This window comes from Elephantulus edwardii, unplaced genomic scaffold (genome assembly GCF_000299155.1).
Source record: "Elephantulus edwardii isolate Elephantulus edwardi_28Jun2011 unplaced genomic scaffold, EleEdw1.0 scaffold00035, whole genome shotgun sequence".
Classification (NCBI taxonomy): Eukaryota; Metazoa; Chordata; class Mammalia; order Macroscelidea; family Macroscelididae; genus Elephantulus; species Elephantulus edwardii.
In genome coordinates this window covers 17,516,480-17,529,711 of record NW_006399785.1, presented here as the reverse complement: position 1 = coordinate 17,529,711, position 13,232 = coordinate 17,516,480, and the positions used below count along the sequence as shown (strand labels likewise).

The following is a 13,232-nucleotide window of genomic DNA, read 5'->3' as shown; positions in this document are numbered from 1 at the left end:
AACAACAACAACAGGTGATTACATCACAAAAAATGGAGATTAATATCATTATATAAGAGCCATATGGCATCATTCCATAACTGTGAATTTTATCATTACCTAACTATCAATCCACTGAGAATCCTAAGTCAGCAAAGGTGACACAGAAACCTTCACTGCTCCATCTACCATTACTCTTGCCCCATAACTTGGTGTTCATTACTACAAGACGCACATTTTTACTACATGAAATAGTAGAATAGCAGATATTTTACTCCCCTCAGGAATGCAAAACACTGAATAATGAGATCAGTTACTCTTGAAGAGTAGGTATATTCTTAAACTCACTACCATCAAATTAGGTCCAAGAAATCTGATTTCAAGGCTGAAGATAGCAACAGGAATAGGTGCCTTATTTCTCCTGAGCATATTCTAGACTAGAAAAATGAACGAGTGATTATCCATGGTGGACAGTGTTTAGTGAAGCTCCCTGATTAAAACAAGCTTGGAAGCAGGAGTGGCATCCACTTCCACTATAGCTTGCCTCTGGAAACTCTATGAACCTGGAGAAAGGACAAAAGTTATACAGGAGGTGTCCAGGACTTTTGTTCATAGGGTTGCTATCAGTTGCCTGCAACTTGATGGCAATTAACAACAACAACATGTGATTGTTTATTTGTATCCCTACATGCATGTTTACGTTGACTCCTATTGTAAAAATGCACACTTTGTTTAAACTAAAATTTGAAACCAAATTGAACAATTTTAAACTATTTTATATGTCTGAGACCTGGGCTTACACAAACATTAATAAAGAAATGTAGAGATGGTGAACATTTCCAACTAAACTGAAAGGATAGTAGATGTCTTACAGAAACTTTTTGATATGCACAGAGGTTTTGTGGAGGATTATGAACAAAACCCTGGATTTTGAACTTAGAGAATTCAGAACTTGCCCTGAGGTCTTAAAGGAACTTTTTTCTTTTTTGATATTTCTGCTTTCCCTGCAACCATAGACAGATTGTTGATTAATCAAACTATACTTCTTGAGGGAAAGAAATTAAAAGTAGTCAAGAGCTTAAGATTCGATACAATAAGGCTTTGCTTAAAAGGCTATTGTTTTTAATGTTATAATCTTCTATATCCTCTTTTCCTGAAATGTCATTTAAAAGTAAAACAAAACAAATCTACATTTGGTTTGATCTTAATTCATGGTGATTTTCTGAGAGATATAGTAGAACTATGTTTTATAAAGTCGTTTATTCAAATTTTAAATAAAGCCTATCAAATAAGGAAATGACAACCTCTTCAACAAATGGAGCTGGCAAAACCCAGAATGACTATGACAATGGGCTTGCATGCGTCAGAGATTGTGAAATGACATGGGATAGAACAGTGTTCTAACCTGTTGTTCACAAGGTTGTTACGCGTCATTCTTAGCTTTAGGGAACCTAACAACAACAACTTAACAAGCTAAAGGAGGCTGTGGGGGCCTAGTCTTATGAATTTGCCCCGCCCACTCAAAGGCCCATGGTTCAAATTCTCCAGCTGGAGAATGATGGATACTGTTCTCCCATGCACTTTCTCGCCTCTGAAAAATCCACTGGAGAGTCAGTTATGAGTTTATTCTGCCTCAGTGTACCCAGAAACAACAATGGAACTTCATTTGCTGAAAGTAAAGAACACACGAAATGCTCACCACAGAAGACAGAAGACTAGAGTCTTCAATATGCATTACATCTGAACTTCAAAATTAAAAATAAAGAATTAAAAAAAATCCTCACCTCTAGAGTATCATGCAATATCATGATAGGTAGAGAAAAGTTTGAAGTTCTTAAAGATTTCTTCTTAGTTGGATCCACCAGAAACATCCACAATACCAAGAGTCAAGAAATCAAAGGTGTCTGGCATTGGGAAAGTATGTCCTCAAGGACATCTCCAGGGTGTATAGGGGCAATGATATCAGTTTAAAGCCTAAGATACATGTGTTTTAAGCTGTGATCTTTTCAATTTCTTGCTCTGAATCTGGCAAATGGACAAGGAAGAAAGACTACAGAAAAAATAAGGACTTTGAGATTAGAGGATATTTTGGTGGATAAAATATGATACTCTTAAAAGGGAAAATACTATATGCAATCACTTTGGTGTTAGTAGCAACAACAACAAAACACCAAAGTCTACAAAACTATAAAAATGTTGACATAAAGAGAGAATTAATCTAGTCTCCTTAAGGAGGATCTGTGTGGTTGGGAGCAGAAAATGAAGGCTCTTCTCCAGCACCACAACTCCAAGACATTAATTCTTCTGTTGTTATCCTTAATCATTGTCCAGGTCTCTGATGCACAGCAAGTAACTGTGAAGACCAAGACCTGGATTAAGCACATCTTAGTGCCTAGATCGACACTGTTGCTTTTCAGTACTCTGGAAATCAGCAGATTTCCCCAATGCAGTTCATCTTTTGATTTCCTAACTGCTGATACCAAGAGAGTAAATTATCATCTAACTTTGGAGGGACTGGAGACCATTATTCTAAGTGAACTAGCTCAGTCCCATAAAAACAAATACTCTATAAGACCATTATTGTAGAACACGTATGAGGAAGCAAATGGGAGAGGGTGGGAGCAGAGAAGTGAGGAAGAGTAGGCAGGGGGAGGTGTTAGGGTGGGATGGGGGTTTAATTATAGGGTCACACAATTTGATGGGTGGAGGGAGGGGTGGGTAAAGAAAAGGGAAACAATCCACTATGAAAAACAAAGTATATGAACCTTGTAAATAAACCAGCATTTCTAAAATAAAGAACGTTGATTGTGGAACAGAGCAAGCTGTAATTGTTAGCAACCTCAATCACTTCTCCATCTACCATGCTGTTGCCAACTGGTTCAGTGGTGAGAATCTTTGTCTTCTTGATGTTGAGTTTCAATCTATATTGAAGACTACAGTCCTTGACCTTCTGCAGCAAATGTTTCAGGCCTCCTCAGTTTCAGCAAGCAAGATTGCAAGTATAGTGTAGAGAGGTTAAAACAAAGGGAAAGAATGCTATATTATGTCATGTGTACAGAAAATTTCAAGTGGAAGTTTCAGATGACAAAGCAAGGTATTATAACAAAATAAGGAAAGAACATTAGAAAACCAAAAGGAAAGAAACATGCCTGATATTTGTCCAACTGAAAGAACTGAAGAATAAATTCTAACCTTGAGTTGCAATACTGAATGATTCTATAGGCAAAACAGGGAATGATGTAGGAAAATGAATAATATTTCAAAATAGAATGTAAGGAATACATAGAACAACTGTATCAAAAATAGCTAACAGAGACTGGATCATTTTAGGAACTAGTATATAATCAAGTTCAAGGGTAATGAAAAAAGGCATATACTGAAGTCATTGATCAAAAAAAGAGAGCCCAAAATGGGATGGACTACCAATCAAGGTGTTAATAAATGTCACTTTGGACACACTCTAAACTCTATGCCAAGAAAAATAGAAGATACGTTAAAAACCATGATTTTGCAGCACTGCATAAGTAAGCGAATCTGGTCTGTCACTGGGAGGGTGGTGGTGGTGATGTGTGTGCATGTGTGTGTGTGTGCGTGCGTGTCACTGGAAACTGCCACCAGTCTGTCAAATAACACAAGCCCACCTACAGAAGGTTGATTTCAGTCATGCTGCAGCAACAATAAGATGGATTGACATGAAGGCCACAACAATAGGCCCAAATATAACAAGAATTAGAAGAACAGGACAGAGCTGGGAAGTACTTTCGTTATGTTGTGCAGAAGGTCATTGTCAGTTAGAACTAACTATTTGGATGGCACCTAAAAACAATTGTTGCTTTCACTTTGCCAATCAATTTCACTGAGGTTCTTCTCTTTCTCTAATCTTCAACCTTTCCAAGAATGATGTCCTTTTTCAAGGACTGGAAAATCTTAATATGATGCTATGACTCGACGGCACTTAACAACAAACAACAACAAAATACCTGAGACAAAGTCTCATCATCCTTGTTTCTAAAGAGTACCTCTAACCAAAAGTTGTAAACATGAGAAAAGGCACTTTGAAAAGATAAGAATTCTGAAATGTATTTGTTCCTCTTTATCTGGTTGAATAGTTACAGTGAAAGCAGAAGGAAGTTAAGTGATACAACGACAGAAGCAGTATTTGAAATGATTTAGCCTCAAATCAGTGACTGTGGACAGCCTTAAGAGTTAGAAAAGGCAAAGATTATATAATTCCCTAGACCTTTGAAAGGAAACGTAGTTCTACTAAATTCATGATTTTAGTCCTACAAATCCCATTATAGGTTTCGGACCTGTAGAAGTATAAAATAATGAATGAATTTATGGTATTTTAGACCATTGTCTTAGTGGTAATTTGATGCAGCAGTGATAGAAAACTAGTATAGTACTACTTGCGGCCAATACAAATGACTCTTGGCTTGGATGGAACGTAATTATCCTAAGTATTGTACCAAAAAGAGATCTATTTACCTTTCATCTGAATCAAAGCAGGTCACAATATGTCTGATATTTTCTAATCTAAAACTCATTGTCCTTTTGTCTCAAAGTTTGATACAGTGGATGAATGTATTTATAAACCATGATTTTCATGTCAATCTTAGTTCTTTATCTGTAGGCTTCAAATATGAATATAAAGGGAATTGCTGTTATCAAGTACTTTCAATTTGAGTACAACTCATAGCAACCCTGTAACAGCCAGTGAAATTCGCCCTCTCCTGTGTCATTCTCATCATCTCTAAGACATTAGAGCTCATTGCTGAAGTCATAGTGTCAGTTCTTTTCACTGAAAGCCTTCCTCTCATTTCCTGACCCTTCAGCTTTCCAAGCATGTTTTCCCTTTCCAAGGAATAGCCTCACCTAGCTACATGTCCAAAGCATGAAAGATGAAACTTCGAAATCCTTGCCTTCAAGGAACACTTTGGCAGCATCCTTACCAGGACATATCTGTTTGTTTTCTTGGCAGTTCATGGGATATCCAATACTCAAAGGCATCGTTTCTTCTTCTGCTGCCCTTATTCATTGTCCAGCACTCTGATGTGTAGCAGGTGATTGAGAAGACCATGGCCAAACTAGAAACACCTTATTCTTCAAACCAACATAATTGCCCTTCAATATTATGGAGCGGTCTCCGAGAGGAAAACTTGCCCAATGCAATAAAAAGGAAACAGGACAAGTAAAATCTAGATAACAGACTCTATCATATACTAAAAAATAAAATAAGGTGTGTCACACTAGGAAAATCAATTTCTTTTTAAAGTGGTCAAGAATAAGGATGTCAGTTTAAAGATCAAGGTGCAACTGATTCAACTCACAGACTTTTAAATTGCTTCTCACACATCTGAATGTTATACAATGAACAAATTAAGACTGCAGAAGTTTTGATGCCTTCAAAGTGTGGCGTTTATGAAGAAGAGTATTGTTTATCCAGGTACTTCCAGAAGTACAAATGTATCAGAGAGTATCTTAGTGTTGACCTCATTTAAATCCTCAGTGCACACTTTGCACATTTATTGACTAACAGTTAAACCTTGGGCCAGCCTTCTTCGGATATGCATGATCTCTTAGTTCTTCCTATGCCATGGAGCTGCTTTCTGCTTGCTTCAAACAGAATGATTCTTGGTGGACCTTCACCAGTATCCTTCCCTTTTACTTCTTCCAAGTCAAAAGAATGTGGACAATCTCTTCACTGGCCCCCAAATGCTTGCTGATTGATCAGATAAAAAAGAAATACGCTTAGATGCAAACAACATTTGTCCAGCTTACGCATATCAGCTTGATCATCCATTTGCAAGTGATGCATTGAGCGTATCTACAGACACAGTCAGTCTGTCTATTTTGTTGATTTGAGTTGACATAGATGGATCTATTTTTGCTGTGATGCACTCTGCTCTCTCCTTTGCCCGGAAGAGTCCCCACTGAGGGAACCTGCACTCACTGACATCTTCTGCTTATAAAGTGAAATCTAATGTGTCAGCTCAGCGGTGTTCCTGTTAAGTACTGATTTGTTTGCTCATTTGCGTAAACATGAACTGAACTATCCATGAAGCTCAGGGAAGAAAAACTCATCAGGGAGTTTTATATGTTGCCTAAGTGTTCCTGACACCTGGGCCTCCTTGTTCGTGCATAATCCTGCATCTCAGTCACTCATCTTCTTCTGTAAACAAAAAGGTGAAAATTCTTAGCACACATTGTTCATCTGAATCTCTCATTGAAATAGACAAAGGTATTAAAATCATCCGTTAACTAGACGTGGATGCCCAATTGATATTACAACTCTTGTGTAACAAGAAAAACAGTATGCTTGTGGTCATACAATCTAGGCAGTAGCAGTGCATTGTGAAGGCATTCTAAATTATCCCAAAATCTCAAAGCTTTTCTCTCTAGAACAGTTATTCTTTTTTTTCAGGGGCCATATGTTTCTTCACATGCTTTTAATTCAATTCAGAACACTGAGATTGCCAAATAACAGAAATTGTTCTGGTAAAAAAAGACAGAAATCATCTAAGGTATCAAGCACACAGACATAATAAATGGTATACTAGTGAGTATTCACAGAAATGTCCATCTTGGGAAAATAAGGAAGTTAATACCTCTTAAAATCGAAATGAGAGCATTTGGTACAAAAGGAAGACTCAAGGAAATACTATAATCCTGTCTTTGTAAGTCATCAAATTAAGTCTTAGTCCTCTCACTCATAATATTTAACTATTGTCATCGTTATACAATGGCAGGAATTCTTTTGTCAACCTCATTTCTTAAGCAGCTCTCAGATGTGAGATTGAAAAAGATGTGTGATTGAAAAGACCATGGCCTGAACTAGGTGCATCTTAGTCTTCAAACTGACATCATTCCTCTTTATAGTTTGGAGAAGTACTCTACTGAGAGTTTTCCACCGCACTATGTATCCTGTTCTCCTGACTGCTGAAATCATTCACAACTCCATCATTAAGATATTGTCTATAGGTCCCGTACTAAAAATTTTTATTTCCTTGATGTTGAGAGGTAAAATTGATGCCTTTGAACAGTAGTGTTGGAGAAAGTGCTGAATATCCGATGGACTGCTAAAAGAAAATGCAACTAGAGTGCTCCTCGAAGGCAAAGATGATAAAGCTTCCGCGTACATCCTCATGGCATGTTTCTAGGACAGGGACATCCTGCTTGGCAAAACGGAGTGTTGGTGGACGAGAGGAAGACACTCAACCAGATGATTAAGTAAAATACGGCCAATTTACCCCAGACTGTCAATTAAATCAAAACAACCTACCTTCCACAAGTCAACTGCTTCACACAGAAAGCTCCAAACTGGAGACTTAAGAAAGACCCAACTGGTTTTTAAATACAAAGCCCTGCCCACTGGGTCCTGATTGGATTAAACAAGAGCCTTCCAGCCCACACCTGATTGTCATGTGAATTAAAAAAATGATGAAACCGTTTACCCTTAACTGGCAATTTAAATCCCAACAATCTATCTTCCAGAATCCAACAGCTTCACACAGGAGGCTCCAAACTAGAGACTGTGAGGCAGAACACAAAACCTTTTTTTTTTTTTTTTTGAGGGAGGGGTTCTTTTTGAAAATTGTTTATTGGTTTGCATATATATCATGTTTTATACATGTACTTCGTATTTTATAAAATCAATGAGTGATTATATATTATTGCTGTTTGTTTTACCACAGAGTTGGAACCGACCCATAGCTGATCCTCTGGTGGATATTCGGAGGCAGTTAATCAGGCGGGAGGAGATTTCCCATCCTTGCCCTGGAGAACAACTGGTAGATTTGAATAGTGAGTCTTTGGGACTGTCTTTGGGGCAGTTTCTTCCTATTTCTTGTAATTTCATCTGGTTCTGCCTGATGCCTCCTCTATAATTCCTTTATTGAGTTATTGTGCCTTCTTATATTCTTTTGTTAAGTTTGCCAATAGTTTGGCAATTTTATTAACCCTTTCAGAAACCAGCTCCTGGTCTTGTTAATGGTTTCAATTGATTTTCCGTTTTATATCTCACGGATTTCAGCTTTTGTTTTTATAAATTCCTTTCTTCAAGAGTTCTTAACAGCTTTAATTTGCTTAGCTCCACAATCAATAATCCTGGTACCAACAATCAGGAAGTCAAAAGACAAATTTCATTAAGAAAGTCTGCTGTCAGGGACCTATCCATAGTACTGAAGAGCAATGATGTCAGTCTGGAGACTAAGGTGCACCTGATACAGGCCATGGTCTTTGCAATCTCTTGCTATGCATCAGAGATCTGGACAATGATTAGGGATGATAGAGAGAGAATCGATAACTTTGAGCCCTGGTGTTGAGGAGGAGTATTAAATATACCACGGACTGCTAGGAGAACAAACTGCTAGGAGTTCTTCCTGGAGAGAGTGATGCCAGGCTTCTCCTTGGAGGCAAGGATTTTGAAGCTTTGTCTGACATACTTTGGGTATGTTGCAAGGCAGAACCTGTCCTTGGAGAGGGACATTATGCTTGAGAGGGGAGAGGGACAATGCAAGTGAGGAAGACCCTCGATGAGATGGATTGACTCAGGGTCTGGGGTAATGAAGGTAGGTGTGCCAGAAACAATGAAGTTGCCTCTGGATAGACCCAACTTTAGAGCTGTTGTACATAGAGTCACTATGTGTCACAGGCAACTTGACAGCACATAGCAACAATCGTGGGATTAGATACTTGTTCTTTTACTATTTGAGGAAGATGTTAAGTTAGATCATTACTTTTGCTTCTTTCTTCATTTTTTTATATGTTTGCATATTGCTATGAGCTTTCCCCTGCGCCCTACCTATCTGTATCCTAGTGGTTTGGGTATGTTGTATTTTCTTTAACATTTGTTTTGAAGAACATTTTCATTTTATTCTTTATTTCTTCTATAACCTGATGAGGTTTTAGCAGGATGTTATTTAGCTTCCATGTTGGTGGTTTTATAAACTTTATCCTCTTGTGCTTAATTTCCAAAGCTCCTTAATTTGTTGAGGCTTGTTTTGTGCCCTAAAATGTTATAAGTTCTGGAAAATGTCCCAAGTGCACGTGAGAAGAAAGCTAATTGAGTTTTAGTTGAGTGTAGTACTCAGAATAAATCCACAATTTGAGTTAGCTGAACGTGTAGTTTAGATTATCTGCATCTTTGTAAGGTCTCTTTTGAGTTGACCTGTCCTTTGGCGAGAGTGGTGTGTTAAAGTCTCCTACCACTATTGTGGTGCTATTTCTTTTTCTTTCTTTTTTCTTCAATTCTGTTAACAGTTGTTTTAAGTGTTTAGTAGGTCTATCATTTGGTACATGGATGTTGACCAATGTTGTCTTCTTGATCTACTGTGTTTTTAATCATTATATAGTACTCTTCCTTATCTTTTATGGTGGTTTTCATTCTGAAGTCTATTTTATCAGAGATTAGTCTTGCCACTCTTGCTTTTTATTGTGGACGCCTTTTGCTTGAGATAGATGATATAGATGATATAGAGATAGAGATAGAGATAGAGATATGTTGTTGTTGTTGTTGTTATGATGTGCCGTCGAGTCATTTGCGACTCATAGCGACCCCATGTACAACAGCCCTAAACTGTGCTCTATCCTGTGCCAGTCTCATTGCCTCTGACACACCCATCCCGATTACCCCAGTCACTGAATCAATGGCCCTCATAGAGGGTCTTCCCCTCCTGTGCTGTCCCTCTACTCTACCCAGCATGATGTCCCTCTCTAAAGACCTGTCTCTCCTTACAACATGTCCATAGATATAGATGATATAGATCCAGATCCAGATATATAGATATAGATAGAGATAGAGATAGAGATAGTGATAGAGATAGAGATATAATTTCCCCCTAGCCTTTGATTTTGAGTCTATCTTTCTCTTTATTTCTTAGATCTCTTGTATACAACATATTGGTGGGTTTTGGGGTTTTGTCCATTCTGCTACTCTTTTTCTTTTGATTGCTACATTTCATCCATTCACATTAAATGTAATTATTAACAGGCCATGTTTAATTGTTACTATTTTTGTGTGTTTCTTTTTTTGTTGTTTCTTGTTACTATGGTTCAACCATTTTTCTTTGCTATCTCTGTGTGAAGGATTTCCCTTAAGATGCATTCAGAGTTGTTATAATAACATATGGTAACTTTGAGTCAGAGTTGACTCAATGGCACATAACAAAAACAATAACATGGAAAGTGAATTAAGTATAATCTTTAGCGCCAAACTGCAGAGAAAAGAAACAGAAACTAAAATAGTTAAAAACAATTTGGAAAGATTGTAAGTGGAGGAAGAATGTCAGTTACCCCAGGCCAAACCTTTAAGGACTCCTTTCAGAATAAGCATCTGTGCATTCGGGTCAAAGAGCTATAATAAAAGACGTATCCCTCTCAGTATCTCAGTAGTACTGAGGAGTGTAAAACAAAGAAACAAACAAACAGTACAGCATTTAAAACTAAAGCCAAAGGCCGTGGCTGCTCTCCCAAGGTGGTCGCCCCTTCGGAGCACTTCAGTGTAGGGAACCAGGTGTTGTCCTCCTGCACCAGAAGCAGCTATTGCAGGGCCAAGTGGTAGCCTTCGAGTACCAGTCCCAAATGCTGGCTTTAAAGTGCCCTTCTTCAAGTGAAAAACCCAACCATGCAGATATCTTGCTCATAAACGTACAGTATGTTTCAGAAGTGGAAATAATTAGTGACTGAGCAGAAACCACTCCTCCTCTAGCTTCACTCAGTGTTAGTAAGCTTGTCGGCAAAGCTCGGACTGAGAAGGAGGAGAAGCTGAGCCAGGCCTAGGCCATCAGGGCTGGTGTTTCCCTCGAGGGCCAGCAGATCTTCCAGAACATTCACAAGACTGTTAAAGACTGTAAACGGCAAGGAAAAAAAAATCATAGTCATGGAAGAAGTTGTTATTACACCCCTTATCAAGTAAAAAATTGTCAAGGCAAAAGAGGGGAGTGCTCTGAGCTATGTACACAAAATAGTTGCAAAACATTTTAGAGATGTGGAAAGCCAAAATACACCGCATCATTCACAAGCCCAGCAACCACAGAAGGAGGCTGCGCTGTCCTTCCTGAGTCCATATACCTGGGGGACTCTTCCATCATCAGCCAAGGAGACGGTGGTGATGGCTTCAGCGGAGGTACGCCCGGAGAGGGAAGGGGGCCTATATCTCCTGTTAGCTCTTGTTAACAGAGGGTGAGCATTTCCAAATCTTGGACTTGAACAAGCAAAACACCCAACAAAAAAAAGAGCAAGAGGATCATTTAAAAGTTGAATCTTTACTTGACTAGCCGGCTTTGGTCCACCGCGTCCTTTTCACAGTCCCCTTCTGAAATAGTCACCATGTTAATTTTATTTTTTAAAAATTCCTTTCCCTTCCTTCTCTGCCCTTTAAATTCTTGATTTTCCTAGTCTATTTCCTTTTACACTGTTTTTATAAATGGCTACACTTGACTTCTGAGTGATTGAAAGAAACTTCACATCTTTTTTCTAAAATAAATATAACAAGTTGACTGTGATAATTGAGACCAGAGCAACAGACAGACTTTAACTCACTTTAAATTTTTCTTATATTTTTGTGCCTCCCTTTTCTCTTTTTTCAACAAGCCATGGCTTGAATTAGTTGTCATATATATATATATATATATATATATCTCAAAAACTAAAACCAAGCATTTGTACTAAATCGTACCTGACCTAAGTCATAGTATTTTCAATTGCCTCATATGCATCCAAAACCTGAAATATGACTAAAGAAAACTTGATGAACTTATGGAATTAAGTTATAATGATACCAATATTATTGAATATGCGATGGGTTTCCAGAATGAATATGCAAGAAACACAGCTAAAGCACTCTCTAGAAGCAGGAATGGCGAGATTATATTTCACATACTTGAGCCATATTATCAAAAGTGGCCAGTCTCTGGATAAGGGTATCATGTTTGGTGCGATGGAAAAGAGAAAGACCCACAATGAGGTAAACTGACCCTGTGACTGCAAAAATGGGCTCAGAAAAATTGTTTGCAAGCATTACACTAGGCTGGCCAATATTTTGTTCACAAGGCCTCCAAAGGTCTCAGTTGACTCAGAGATACCTAATAAAATACCGTCCTATCAATAAAGGTAGCTTACTGCTAAATGACTATACAACCTTGAAGAAGTCGAGGGAAGCTTTCCTGTCAGTTAATTCCTCTACTAGGAATATACCTAAAAGAAAGAAGAATTGTGATTTGACCAAGTGGATACAAGCTCATATTTACTGTAACATTATTCACAATAGCAAAGGGATGAAACAAACCAAGTGCATATTGGTGAATGGATTGAAAAAGAAACTATGATACATTCATACAATGGGTGTGAATCTATATAACACTGAATAACAATGAAGAAACAGTGACTCTTTAAACAACCCGGCTCAGCCTGGAGGGCATTATTCTAAGTGAAATTCAGTCACCAAAAGACATATACTGTACAAAACCAACATTATAAAAGCGAGAGAAAGGTTTACATGAACAAAGAATCATTCTAATACAGTTACTAGGGTAGAAAGGGATATAAAATTAATAGAAAAACAAAAACCAACAAACTTTTATTGGGATGGGTGAAGAGAAAACCAATGTGAAATTAATGTATAATCAGACAGTGTGTGTATTGTGATTCTTGTTGGGGAACAAAATGTAATTAAATGGTTAATTGGGGGGAAAAGCCACAACCACCACCAAACAACAAAACCTCTAACAATATGATTTGTAAACTTTCATTCAAATCACAATTAAAAATAAGAATATTTTATAAATTAATATGTTGAAAGTCTATTTTATCAGAGATTAGTCTTGCCACTCTTGCTTTTTATTGTGGACGCCCTTTGCTTGAGATAGATGATATAGATGATATAGAGATAGAGATATGTTGTTGTTGTTGTTGTTGCCGTTAGGTGCCATTGAGTAAAGTGTGACTAATAGCAATCCTATGAACAAAATATCTGAACTCTATTCTATCCTGTGCCATTCTCACACTTCCTGACACACAAGAGCCCATTGCAGCAGTCATTGCATCTATCCACCTGGTTAAGGGTCTTCTTCTCCTTCACAGACACTCCACCCTTCCCAACATCACGTCATTCTTCAAGGAATACCCCCTCTTGGCAACATACCAAAAGGATGTGAGGTGAAGCAACATTATTCTTGCCTTCAAAGAACACTGTGTCTGAACAGTCTCCAAGATATATCCTTTTTGTTCTCTTGGCCATTCATGCAATGTTCAGT

General features: G+C 37.9%; 1 pseudogene; it reads left to right on the top strand.

The window, feature by feature from the left end:
* The first annotated feature begins 8,543 nt into the window (after nt 1–8,543).
* On the top strand, nt 8,544–11,164 carry LOC102865886 (annotated as a pseudogene).
* The last annotated feature ends 2,068 nt before the right edge of the window (nt 11,165–13,232 follow it).